Genomic DNA, 12,831 nt, shown 5'->3' with positions numbered 1-12,831 from the left:
GGGGGTGGTTGGAAGACTAGACCCACTCAGGACCCTCAGGGCGCCTGAACCACCCCCGGGCTCCTGGCCTGGGGCACGAGGGCTCCAGGGCAGCAGCGCGCTACGAGTTTGATGATGGTGATAGTGGTGCCAGGGATGACTTCCCTGCACTGAAACAGTCCGGCCTCTGCCGGGCATCTCCTCTCCTTCTTTTCTGCAGGCTCTGCTGCACGGCAAGTGCGTCACCTGGATCCTCATGTCACAGCAGTGTCAGGTGTCACATCCCCACAGCTCTCTCTCCTCACACAGAAAGCCTCATGCCGGATGAACCTGTCCAAAATTGCACCATTAAAAAATTCCATGTGTCAGATTAAACTCAACACCCAGCATATTAAGTGCATCCCACGGTTGCCCCAGAGTTTCTGTGTGAATCAGAACAGATGACTAATGCCGAGCAGACATGACAAAAAACAAAACAAAACAAAAAAAACACCTTCCACATTCACTTATCATTTTTTTCCCCCCCAGAACAGAAGTGTTTGACCATTTAGCATTTAGAGACTGGGAAAATGAGCTTACATGAAATGCTGCTGCTTGGGTGATCCGGGTCTCCAGGAGAATGCATGTGACCTTCCTGCTAACATCACCTATCACTGCTCGGCATGTGGCAGACGGAGACGTGTGCTGGGCGTCACCTCCTTTTTCAGAGCAACACAATGGAAATCTTGGAGCCTCTTCCTCTTTCGGAAGGCAGAAGTTCATTCCTTTTCAGTACTTTTTATGTAACTTGCTGAAGACAGATGAATAACATAAGCTGTTAAAACCGAGGCTTCCCAAAAGGTCTGGCCGAGGCCGAAGAGAAGAATCAAAGCCAGTGGGCCTGGAAGCAATCCTATGAAGAAATGAATAAAGTGGTGACTCCATTCTGTTTCCTGGGGTACCCGTGTGGGCATTTTACACTCCCACAGCAGCAGGAGCTGCCAGCATCGATAGCCAAGGGCCTCTGTCTGGAATAAGTCTCTGGCCTCTGCCACCTGACCGTGCCTCGTTGCGGTCTCAGCTCCTGACCGCCACTGCAGAGCGCCCACTTTGACCTCAAGGCCCTGCCAGGGGCATCCCGCAGGGCACCACCGCCACCTCTCCCCTCTGGCCTGCCCCAAGTGAAAAGACCTAGCCTTTCCACCTGCCAATCAAAGCTGGGCCATCTTTTATTCCATACTTAGTAACCATGATAAAAATGTAACTATTTAATTCACATTAACAAAGGCAGGTGGCATCTGACACTGAATTGGATCTCATGCGAGAGCACATGCAATACGTACGACTGTGTGCGCCGTTCGGCAGTAATTTTAAAGGATGACTTAAAAATACCCATAGCTTAGCCAAACGGCACACCTCTAGGTGGGGCAGTCCTGCATTTGAGCTACAGGGTCCTGTGCATCTGACAAAGTTCAGCCCCACTGCAAGGGTGAGCGTGACGCTGCTCAACAGCATTGCATCCATGGTGCACGGACTCTATTTCACCCCTTTAAAACAAAAGCGAAGTTCATTTTGCCTTCAGTTGATGGTTTTTCAGACAATTTTCAGACCCACAGAGCTCTAGCCCACCTGCTGGGCCCACCTTCCAAACCTGCTACAACTCACAAAAACACAACATAAGCTTGTTGACAATCAAAATGCTAAGGAGCTTCCCACAAAGAGGATGAGGAACAGTGAGGGTTGGCATGCAGACTACGCCTTTTGACCTTGTGTAGACCCTACGTGTTCCTTCCATCAGTCCACATCTAGTTTCTGCTCTGCCCAAGACCCTGGGGTAGAAACTGAGAGGTCCAAGGGTCGCCAGATAAGCTTGCTACCTTCCAGGCGCAGTTTTCCAGGGAGGAGGAAGTAAATTCTCCGAAACTCAAGGACTCCATGTGCACACCCAGGATGGGTGCAAACCAATAGTGCTTTAAACGCACACTTCACAAATTCAGTTTCTGATGTTGAATCCCTGTCTATTTAATTAACTCTTGAGACCGCAAAAAATTGCTGTGATTATTTGAGACGTGGCATGTCCCGCCCCACGCTGGTTCATTTTGTCCAGTATTTGGAGCCTGCAGGGCCCCAGGAGGGCTGGGGTAGGAGCCAGTGGGGGTCCTGGGTGGGGAGTGGGGGGGGTGGGAAAGCAGAGAGGGCAGAGGAGCTGTGGGCTTTGCCAGAGGCATGGGCAGGGCCACTAAGGAGACAGAAAGCCCGGGGAGTGGGGGTGCAGGAGCGTGGTGTGAAGCCAGCCCTGGAAACGAGCACTTTGCAAAAGCTCTTTGGTCAAACTGCTCCAGGCTGCCTCCCGACCAGCCCAGGGTCCCGAGGGGTCTGCAGGTCCCTCCCTTTCTGTCCCCACACTGCACATTTCCACGGTGCCTGGATCTCCTCACAAGTCAACACATCTTTCTTCTAAAGACTGTCACTCAAATCTGTGCTTCTGTCTCCTAAGAGTCATTCAATACCTTTGTATTAGATTTTGTTGACACGTAGGCAAAGAATTCCTTGGTTTTCTGATCATTGTATTTATTATCATGCACCAGGACATTTATTTTAGAATCCTGGGATTTTTCAAGTAAAAAGCCCAAAGATCTGATATAAAGTTAACAGGAATGGCAGCTTTGTTCTGCAGTTATTAATGTGAATATTATCAGCCGTACCATTGGTAAGGACACAGGCTTCCTTCAAGCAATGGAATGAGAAGGTCTGCCCACAGGAGTCCTTTCTCTGCAGCAGAAAGATAGTATAAGGCTTTCAAAAGGGGGAACTAAAATATTTTTAAATACAGGGTCCCCCCATCTCAAAATATAAAGTAGTGCTTTCACCCATGGTAGTGATTTCATACAGCGAGTAAAAATGTAAAACCACTGACATATCCTGAAAATACAATTTACCAGATTTTACTGACTGGTAATTACAGACTGCACTGTGTTCCTACGACAAATGTTAGTGGAATTTGGGAGGCTCGATGCCATTTCCCCAGCGGCTGGGGTCTGGTCTCTAACTGCCGCGGAAAGACCAGCGGAGTAAACAGGAAGTCGTCTCCATGGCAACGAGCCATTCGGCTTAACTTTTTAACACACGAAGAGGTAATTACTTTATTTTTATTTCCATTTTTATAATTTTCACAGTTTATAATAGCAGTGAGGACCTTTGGGTCAGACATTTCCTGGCTGTTAATAACAGGCTGATTTAAGGCCACCAAAGCTTAAACGCTGTGCCCATTTTTTTCCCTAATGGAAAGAGAGCTGTGATTTCTTTTTTCCTTCCTGAAGTCTGTAGCATAAATAAATGACAGCATTTTACGTTCACATACATGGTGTTTTGATTTCCTGCTGACGATGATAACATCAAGGAGGGGACAGATGATCACTGTGGCAGGGTGGCGGGGCGGGCGGGGTAGGGCTTGGGATGGAAAAGCCACCATGGATCCTTCTGGGTGGCAGGTTGCCAGGCGATCCCGGGAGACTGGGAGAGAAGAGACTGAGGGCTCCCAGGGCAGAACTCAGAGCACGAAGATGTGCAGCCTCCGAGGCCAGGCAATGTTCTTCTGGAGGCCACCACCAGTCGTGGCTCCTTGACCTCCCCGCGGGGGCCCGAGTGAGGGCAGCTTCCATGGCCTTTGCCCGCTCAGCAACATCTGAGCAGAGGAAGGTGCAGAAGGGTGATTAAGGAACCTGAACCGGCCCTGGGAAGGGGTGGGCCTAGATTCAGGAGGCGTGAAACCTGAGCAGGCCCCACACGGACTAAGACAAAGACCACACCAAGGACCAGGGTCCCATTCTCTCCACTTCCCTTCAATGAACGCCTTTCTCAAGATGGGGAAACAAGGGTGCCTGTGGTTTTCATCAAATCCTAAGCATACCAACTTCATTCCTTCATTCATTTTTTTTCTTCTTCCATTTGACCAATGTTTATTGATTGCTCACTAACTTCTAGGTACTTTGTCAGGTACTGCAGTGCCTGATACTCAAGACAGACACAGTCTCGGCAGCCATGGAGCTCATCGTCCAGAACAGGTGTCAGAAAACATTTTTTATACAGGGACAGATAGTAGATATTTTACTGTCCCCTCTGCAGCTACTCATTTCTGCCACTGTGGCACGACAGCAGCCACAGACAGTGTGTAAATGGATGAGCCTGTCTGTGTGCCAGTGAAAGTTTATTTAAAAAAGCAGGTGGAGACCCAGATTCGGTCTGTGGGCCCCACAGCTGAGCCCCAGTCTGGAAGGGGGGTCTCTCGGCCTGTCATGCTGATTGCTTTGAAAGGGGAAGCCTGATAAGAGAACAGAGGGTAACGGTCCTGAATTGTCAACTGGCCTAGAACTGAGGACGTGGCATTTATGTTGAAACCAAAGGTTTAATAATGAATTAGCCAAGTTGGATGCGTATTGGGAAGTTGGGGCACCAGAGAACATTCCTAGGAGAGGGGCAAGCGTGAGCGAATGCCCTGGTGTGACAAAGAGCAAGGATGGAAGGAAGAATGAAAGGTGGAAACCAGTGAGTGTGGCACTGGACACGTGTGAAGGGCAGACGAGGGAGGGCCTGGTGGGGCGTGCATCGCATGACCTGAGGCAAGGGGTTCTCTTACCAGGTCCTAAGCACTGGAATCACGTGGCCACACTTGTGTGCTGGAAAGTTCCCTTCACTGGGGGATGGAGTCCAAGTAGAAATGATCAGACTGGTCACCAGTTAGAGATCTGAGGCCCAGTCCCTGCGACAGACGATGCTGGTCTGAGGGCTGTGGTTGTGGAGATGATGGGGATCCCTGGTTGAATTTCTCAGCTCATGAGGAGGGAGGCGGTTCCGGAGTGCACAACAAGCTCAAAAACTGCTCCTGTGGTTTGAGGAGACGGCTGCTACCTAGCTTGGAGCCCCATTTTCTGCCTTTGTGCCTTCTGGGAGGAGGCAAGAAACTTTGATAAGGGAGGGGATGATAAGAGCAGGAAGTTACTATGGGAGGGCAAGTGGAGGGCGATGGGGGTGACGTGGAGCATCCTGTCCATCTTCCTCCCCTCCCAGTGCACAGGAATGTGAACCGTGCTAGAGCCGCTGGGTCACGGGCACTTTGTGCGGGGGGCTCTTCTTCATATACAGTTAACCTCCCACTGCCATCGATGAATGAGTCCCCCACATCTAATGCTGCTGAACATTTGATGGACTTCCTCTGAATATGGCAGGCGGGACTGGACCACTGGCCGCTCAAAAATACTTGCTGACCTAATTACTATCTTGGAATGTGTGAGGGACGATAGATGCTTCTTCCTAAGCCAGCTCACAGACGGCTTCAGAGAGAGAGAACCAGCTGTCATCCAGAAATATCTTAAAGGTCTTTGGAAGGGCCAGGTGATTTCAAAAAGTTTGGAAACTTCAGTGTCAGGAAGAGTGAGATGTCGAACCACTACCTGCGACACCACTAAGTGTCACACTGGGTTTCATCCCGGTGACCATGGGCAGAAAACACACAAACAGAGCTTTTCACCTGTGACAGAAAACTATTTAGTGGTCACTTCTTTAGGGAAAACAACAGGGATGTCACTAACAGAGCAGCTGTGTAAACAAAGCGGGTTACAAAAGATTTCTGTTGAAAATCTCTCTTCGGTCAAGTGCCAGCGTAGGTCTGTGCAGGAGATTGGAATGAAAGTAAATGATTGTGTTTCTTCATAGAACCATAAGAATCCATCCAGAAGGACAAGAACTGGGGTGAACCAGGCCGATCTGCCTCTTCACACAGCCCTTCCTTCTTCACATTGGTCCCCCGCACCTCTAGGTTGATGGGAAATGGTCAGCAACATTCACTGAGCCCTGATTGAGCACAGGATCTCAAGGTCCAGAGACATGACTGCTGCATGCCCTGACCTCACTGTCTACACAGGCAAAGTGAAGAGCACAGAGACAGACCACTTCATGCCGTCTCTGCACCCCAAGCCTGCCATCAGGGAATGAGCCTCCTCTTACCACACCTCAGCCTTGTCACGAATGTGCTCAGAGGTGGCTGATTTTATTAAGTTCTTGGCATAAACACTGCCTAATTGTCAATTTTTCTTCTTGCAAAACAACTCAAGTGCTGTGATTTTGTGCAGTTGGGTGTGAACAACATGGAAGATTCTGAGCCTTCAGAATCAGGCAGTTATTTATGCCAAGAACTTCTGAGGTGCAGACCGCCTCGCTTAACCAGGACTGCAAACTACTTGGAGGGGAGACCATTTTCTGCACTTCTCTGTGTTCTTCGCAATGCCAGGCACACAGAGGCTCAATAAATGCTGGTGCAGAAGTGCACAGACTCGGGGGTGTGATCTTCCCATTGCACACTGGCTGTGGCTCTTGGGGCTCACACACAGACCCACTTCTTAGCCCTCTGGTTCTGGTTAGGCGCTACTTGAAACAGTGACGGTGCTGTGGAACACGGATGCTTTTTTGACCCGACCTTCCTCCCAATTCAGGCAGATTCTGTGCAGTGACTTGAAGCTGTGACTGTCATTCTGCCACAGAGAATGTGTCAGTGAGACCAAGAATAGTAACAGTCTGTCATCTCCCTGGTTGACATCCTCATCTAAAATGTTAATCAAGAAGTGCTGTGCCCAGAATGAAAATAAAAGTCAAGAAAGTAACAAAAGGCAGAAAGTACCACTGGGGTAGCATTAGACACCAAACTTCCCGCATGGCTCATGAACTCCACTCCGTGCCTTTGGGCTGTAAACACGCCGCAGCCGGCAGACAAACACGATGCCCGCCAAACGGGAAGATCCGTCAGCACGTGCATGATTTTGGTTTCTGTTTAGAATCTATTAACGACATCAGTTACTTAGATTCTGTCCGATCAAACCATCATCGACAGAAACTGTGCTTTTACTTCACACTTTCCTTTGAGTTTCCGACGTCCTGCATTTCACAGGAGAGTGGACAACTCAGCAGGACTTCCATGAGTCAGCACCTCTGGCAAATTCACAAGATCTTAATTTTTTAAATGAATTTTTTGAATGAAAATGTTATCAGAAGATTGTTAACTATTAATGAGGGGTTGGTCATGTGTAAATACTTCTATGGCAATGTCAGAATTCAAAAACCAAAGGCTGTTATTTCCAAGCCTATTTTAATAGAAATCCATGTTCACCCAAGGGTCCAGATGAATGTTATGTTTTAGGTTAATTCTTTCCAGAGTAATAAAGCTCCCAGAGAGTAATTTGAAAATGTGTTCACTTATTTACTCATTAAACAAATAGTCTTATTCACAGGGTCTGAGCTCCCTCTGTACTTTCACAAATAGCAAAGTCTGCATGGAATTGAAGTTTGGCCTTTACCCTTTGGGGAAGGGATGATATTTCAATTATCTGAAGGACATGCCAGATTAGGGAAGTGAGTTCATCAAGATAAATAGCGATAAAGAGGCAAGTATTCTGGGCCAGAGAAATCAGTGCGCCAAGAGAATCTGTTGCTCCACTGCGGTATGGGGGTGCTATCAAGAATTTCCAAATACAGGTTAAAAAGTGGCCCTCTCATTCTCAAAATGTAGTTGGAGGTATAGGAATAGTACAGTAAAATAACAGACAATTCAAAAGAGTCCTAGATGGTATCTTACATATTTTAAGCACTAAAGACATCCCAAAGGAGATGGTGGCCCCTGGAGGCTTGAATAGACAGGGAAAGGGTCACAGAGGAATGGAATCCGAAATGTGCATAAGTGAAGGATTCGGGTGGGAAGAGAAGAAATGGTGGGTTTTGTTTGTTCTACAAGGAGACAACCTTCTGAGAAGAAGGGAGGGCGCTGTGTCTTTGGGACGGTGAGGTGGGTGGTCCCATTTGATGACTGAGCTGTTACTGAGAAGAAGAAATGAAGCCAGAAGAGAGGGCGGAGCCATATGGCAGGAGGCCTGTCAGTCACATTTCATCCGGCCCGTCCTGTGTGCACAGTACGCCAACAGCATTTGGGAAAGACCCACCTGGTGATGGTCCCCAGGGTGGATGGACAGACGCTCTCGGGCTCTCCGGCCGGGGTGGGAAGCGGTCGGAGCACCTGCCGTCGGAGAAGCCAGAACGTGTCACAGGTGAGCACATGTGCGGCGATGTGGACCCGGACCGTCTGGAAGGAGGCGTCCGTTTGGTGGAACGGTCTGCTCACTCTGGTCATGATGAATGAAAGATTTTCTTGGCGAATTTAGTCTCGAAAAGCACCCGTAAGCAACGTCGGGTCTTCTCATCCCCGGCCTCCTCGTGGCTTCCCCCAGGTATGTACTGGCGTCCAGATCTCTCTCACTCCAGGTACCTGTATGGACGTGAAGGCCCAGCGTCAGAACAAAAGCAGCTACTGACATTCATATAAATATTGGCTGTTTAGAAGAACTCATTGTTTTCTTTTTTTCTAGCATTTTGATTACCGATTTCCTGGATGGTCACTATTGTCTTAAATATATGGCACTAGAATTTTTTCATTTCATACTCCTACGAATAAAACACTTAGCAGCCTCCTCACTGTAACTGTGTTTATCTGTTAACTATTTTCTTATGTTATTAGTCATATTGTGGTGAGAATAAAAAGAATAAATATACTTTACTGTTTTTAAAATCTTGGTTTATCACCCTACGGTACAGTGATTTGAAGTGGAGGGTATAAATTGGGTTTTGCCGGCAAAGGTACCCCAAAGTGGGAGCAGCTCCAGGTGGGGGGTTCCACTCCATCCCCTCCAATAATTATACAAAAGTTTCCATGAAATGTGGCTAGCGATTTTCCATCTTCCCTGATGTCAATAAGATGTCCTCTTACTAATCAGAACGTGTTACATTTTAACATTTTTAACAAATGAGTTTAAAAGCCACTGAAACTCTCTTTTGAGGGGATAGGGGGACGAGTTTTAAACATGCTGGAAAAAAATTTTCATGTTTCCTAAATGTATATGGTACAAGTTTTTAAGGTGAAACACATTGCTTCTGGCACAAAAATAATCCAGCAGTGGAAACATTCCAAACGTTTGCTTCCAGCATTCTCTTGACAGCCAGAATTTCTTTTGAAAAGCAGGAGGCTATTTATTCATTGCTGTAATGTCACCTTTTACACTGAGGGGGAAGTTCACATTTATGCCTAATAAATGTTTGTATTAGAAGGAGACACTAGAATTTTCTTACTGATATCTTGCTCTTCCATTGTCAGAATCTGGTTGAATGTTGTCTCTATCTAATTTGTGGGAACTTTTAGAACCACTTGTTTATTTGGGGGTGCATCAGTTTAGTTAGAATTAAATCGTACAATCCACTTCACTATCGCAACTACACACCATCGCAATGCGTAGAACACAGGTAGGTCACTGACGTGAGTCCTCACCTGCCATGGGTGACCTGGGACCGCTGAGTGAGGGAGGAAGCCAGTGTTCCTCCTTATTGACCTACTCATATATGTCATTTCATTTATCTTTTTATATATGATAATAAATAAAAGTAGAAGTTCAAATATTTTCCCATACCCCAGCGTGTCATCTTTTTTATATGGAATTTATTTTTCAGAGCAGCTGCGAGTTCATTGGACCATCTTTGTACCTCGCCTGGACAATCAGCAGCTTAAACGCGCGGGAGGGCGTTAGTAGGAAGTGCAGGGACGCCCTGGCTTACAGAGGCACAGTCGGGCTCTCCTGGGCCGCATGAGAACCACCCTCAGCAGGGACACTGTGGATTTCACAGTCATTTGAACTTACCAGCATGTTGCAGGATATCCCATTTCCCCTGAAGCCCCACTGAACAAGACTGGGTCTTTCTGGGGGCCTCTTAAACCAGCTTTTCAAGCTCTCCCCCACATCCTTCCTACAGGCGCTGGACGCCCAGGAGTCGCTTGGCTACCATCCCCAAGACAGGCACCGGAGCTGATGCTCTGTCCAGAGCCCCGAATCCTGGGGCTGCCTCAAGATGCCAACATTTAGAATGTGTCTTGGAGGAAAACAAGGAACTCGAGACAATAATTTGGCTGAAATGGTAACGTAATCCAAATGAAATAGCCGCAAATTGACATTTATGCCTCTTGAGAATTTTTCTTCTTTTACAATTTTTAATTTCAAAGTCATTTCAGCCAAATGTTCCTGCCATGTGCTGTTTGCAATATCGAGGAGTTGGAAACAACCGTTAAATTGCTGCCACATTTTCACTATTATGAACTCCACAGAGTACAGTGGTTTCATTGGTAGAAAATGTATTGGAAGGAAGAAAACCAGGAAAGAGAAAGAAAGCAGTACATCCATCTACTAAAAAATTCTTCTAGAAAGCAAAAATAATTAACATTTGCATAAACAGTTATAAAACTGGCTGATGATGAACCCAAATTACTAACACTGAAAAAAATCTAATGTTTGAGAACTTTACTCGTTTGGTTTTAAGAAATCATCTGTTCAAACCAAATATTCGTCCTAAGACAAGTTATTTTCATCACTGCCATCTTGCTTTGAATGAAATCACTTACGATTAAATTATTTTAGCCAAATTACCTGGAGGAAACATTTCTCTCCCCAGTTCTGAGTCACTGTCACCGAGGCTCTAGCGGTGCACCACTTGGGGCTCGGTCAAGCACAGAGCGTCCTGGGGGAACAGGTCTCACTTGGGGGGCCAGGAGGTGGCCAGTCCCTGCAGCCACTGGGGGCGGGCACCGTTTCCTCCGGGGAGCTCTCCCCGTCTGGCCCCCGCCTCCCTCAAGACAGCTCAGAGGACCTGGCATTTGATGGCATTTTATGCTGGGTCAGTATCAGAGACCTCTGGGTTGAGTAGCGCTTTATAATAAACACAACTTAAAATACATATCGTAAAATAGAATTTTATCATTTTAAGAAACGCACTCACGTCCATTATCCGTTGTTTAATTTTGCCAACGCACCTGGGAGGTAGTCAGAAAAGAATTTGTTCAACCATCTTACAGATGAGAAAAATGGATTTCAGAGCTGGAGGGGAACTTGAGCATAATTTAGAAGTCAGATTTTCTTCTTTTCTATGGCACATGAGGTAGTCCAGACAATTTCATACTTTCTTAAAAAACAGAGACATTCACCTCCTCACTCCCACCCAACGCACTCTTCAGAGAAGCACAGTATGTACACAGACGTAAAGAGATATTTTATAAATAGGAACTTATTGGTATGAACTGAAATGTGTTCTCAGTTGAGTCGGCAATAACATTACCTGCTGCGTGCAGACACTTGGAGCTTGAAGCTGGGATGAGTAACGCTCTCTTACCTCAGCTGCAAGTCGTTTCTCAGTTTTGTCTTGCTTTCACAGTGTTTAGGACCCATGGGCCCACCAGGTGGGTACAGTGACTTGGCAGATGGTCCCCCATGACCCTGCTACCTGGTGCCTTTCCTCTACTTTCCTCCTATGAGTATAGGCTGGACCCAGGGACTCGCTTCTATGAACAGAACACAGCCGAGGCAATAAGATGTCACTTCTTGTGAAGGTTATAAAAGGGCTGTGGCTTCTGCCCTGCTGGCACTCATTTTCTCTGGCCCTAGCCACTTGCTTGCTCTGCTGAAGCCATCCGTCGTGCAGCGAGCTGCCTGGTGGAGAGACCCTTGTGGCAGGGAACAGAGAGGGTCCAGTCCTGCCAACAACCAGGTGAATGTGCTTGGATGCACATCCTCCCCCAGTGGAGCCTTCAGACGGACTGTGAGTTCATTGGACCATCTTGTGAGCTCTGGCCGACATCCTGGAGAGACCCAGAGAACCAGTTAGGCTGTGCCTAGATTCCTGACCTACCAAAACTGTGGGCTAACAAGTGTTATTTTAAGCCACTAAATTTTGGGATAACTTCCTTTGCAACAACTGATAATATACCAGGCAAGCAGTTGCAGAAGGTAACTGCAGAAATCACGGAAGATGACACATGTGGTGGAAAGACCCAGGTCTTAACATTGGACAGGCTTATAGAGCCTTGGTTTCCTCATTGTACAAATCAGAATAATGCCCCTTAGCTCACGGATCCTGAGTGACACAGACACCCAGTTCAGTGCCTGCCTGGTTGATGTTTAGTTTTCTGTAAGGCAGGTGACAAAGACAAGCCACAGAGAGGTAGAGGGACTTGATGTGCCCAAGGAGGATGGGATCTGGGACTAAACTCTAACCTATTCACCCCAAGTTACCCCACCGTTGAGGGGCAGGCTGTGAACTCTGAATCCAGTTCTCTGGCTTCCTCCACATGACTTTGAGGCCCAAGCCACCAACTCTGAGCATCTAACTCCCAAGAAGAATCCTCTCTGGGATTTGTGCTAAAGCCGGTAACTCCAGTGGGGCTTGTGATACGCGAAGAACAAAGGCTCTCGGAGAGAGAAGGGAGAATGGCACTTCCTTTAGATCAATCCACGTGTAAAATACCATCTCCCCAAACACGGCCATCCCTCCGCCCTCCAGCTTTGATTTTGACATTGATAGAGAAGCTTTCAAGAGAGCAGCGCAGCTCAATTAGATGAAGCTACTAATTTGAAGGAACAATACATAATAAATGGCACTTACATGTGATGATTGTAACAGCAAATGTCTTCTGCCATTTTTTTTTCTCTGAAACATTTTATCTTGTCTTTTCCTCCCTCTATGCATTGTCAAGGACTATTGCAAATGTGTGGGAGAGACAAAGAGAGAGTGAGAAGAAAGAGTAGAATTCCCTGGGAAGAGTACAGGGTGTAGAAAAAAGGTAGGACTGAAGACAGGCGTATTCAGAGCAAGTCAGAGCACCCACACCGACCAAGAGGGGACCAGGTCCTTCCCTGTGTGCTCAGGGATGGGCGTCCATGTGCACAGGAATGAACACGCCAGCATTTTAAAAAGACACCGTCCTTCAAACCTCCTGGGGAATTTTGAATTAGCCCAGGA

At 47.2% G+C, this 12,831-nt stretch overlaps 1 long non-coding RNA gene across 6 annotated transcripts in view; it reads right to left on the bottom strand.

The window, feature by feature from the left end:
* Positions 1–315: 315 nt before the first annotated feature.
* The window catches only part of LOC118922304 (uncharacterized), a 267,153-nt gene continuing 254,637 nt past the window's right edge, over positions 316–12,831 (bottom strand). For 5 of the 6 annotated variants that reach the window (XR_008992839.1, XR_008992840.1, XR_008992841.1 and 2 more), the window contains 2 exons: positions 7,944–8,266; positions 316–871 (listed from right to left, as the gene is read on the bottom strand). This is a non-coding gene — a long non-coding RNA (uncharacterized LOC118922304). Of the gene's footprint in view, positions 872–7,943; positions 8,267–10,815; positions 10,914–11,205; positions 11,672–12,474; positions 12,568–12,831 lie in introns of all 6 variants that reach the window. The other variant, XR_008992842.1, reaches the window with a different exon arrangement.

The sequence above is a fragment of the Manis pentadactyla genome, chromosome 2 (genome assembly GCF_030020395.1).
Source record: "Manis pentadactyla isolate mManPen7 chromosome 2, mManPen7.hap1, whole genome shotgun sequence".
NCBI classification, from domain to species: Eukaryota; Metazoa; Chordata; class Mammalia; order Pholidota; family Manidae; genus Manis; species Manis pentadactyla.
Note: the sequence above shows the minus strand (reverse complement) of the source record. Positions and strands in the feature narration are given on the sequence as shown.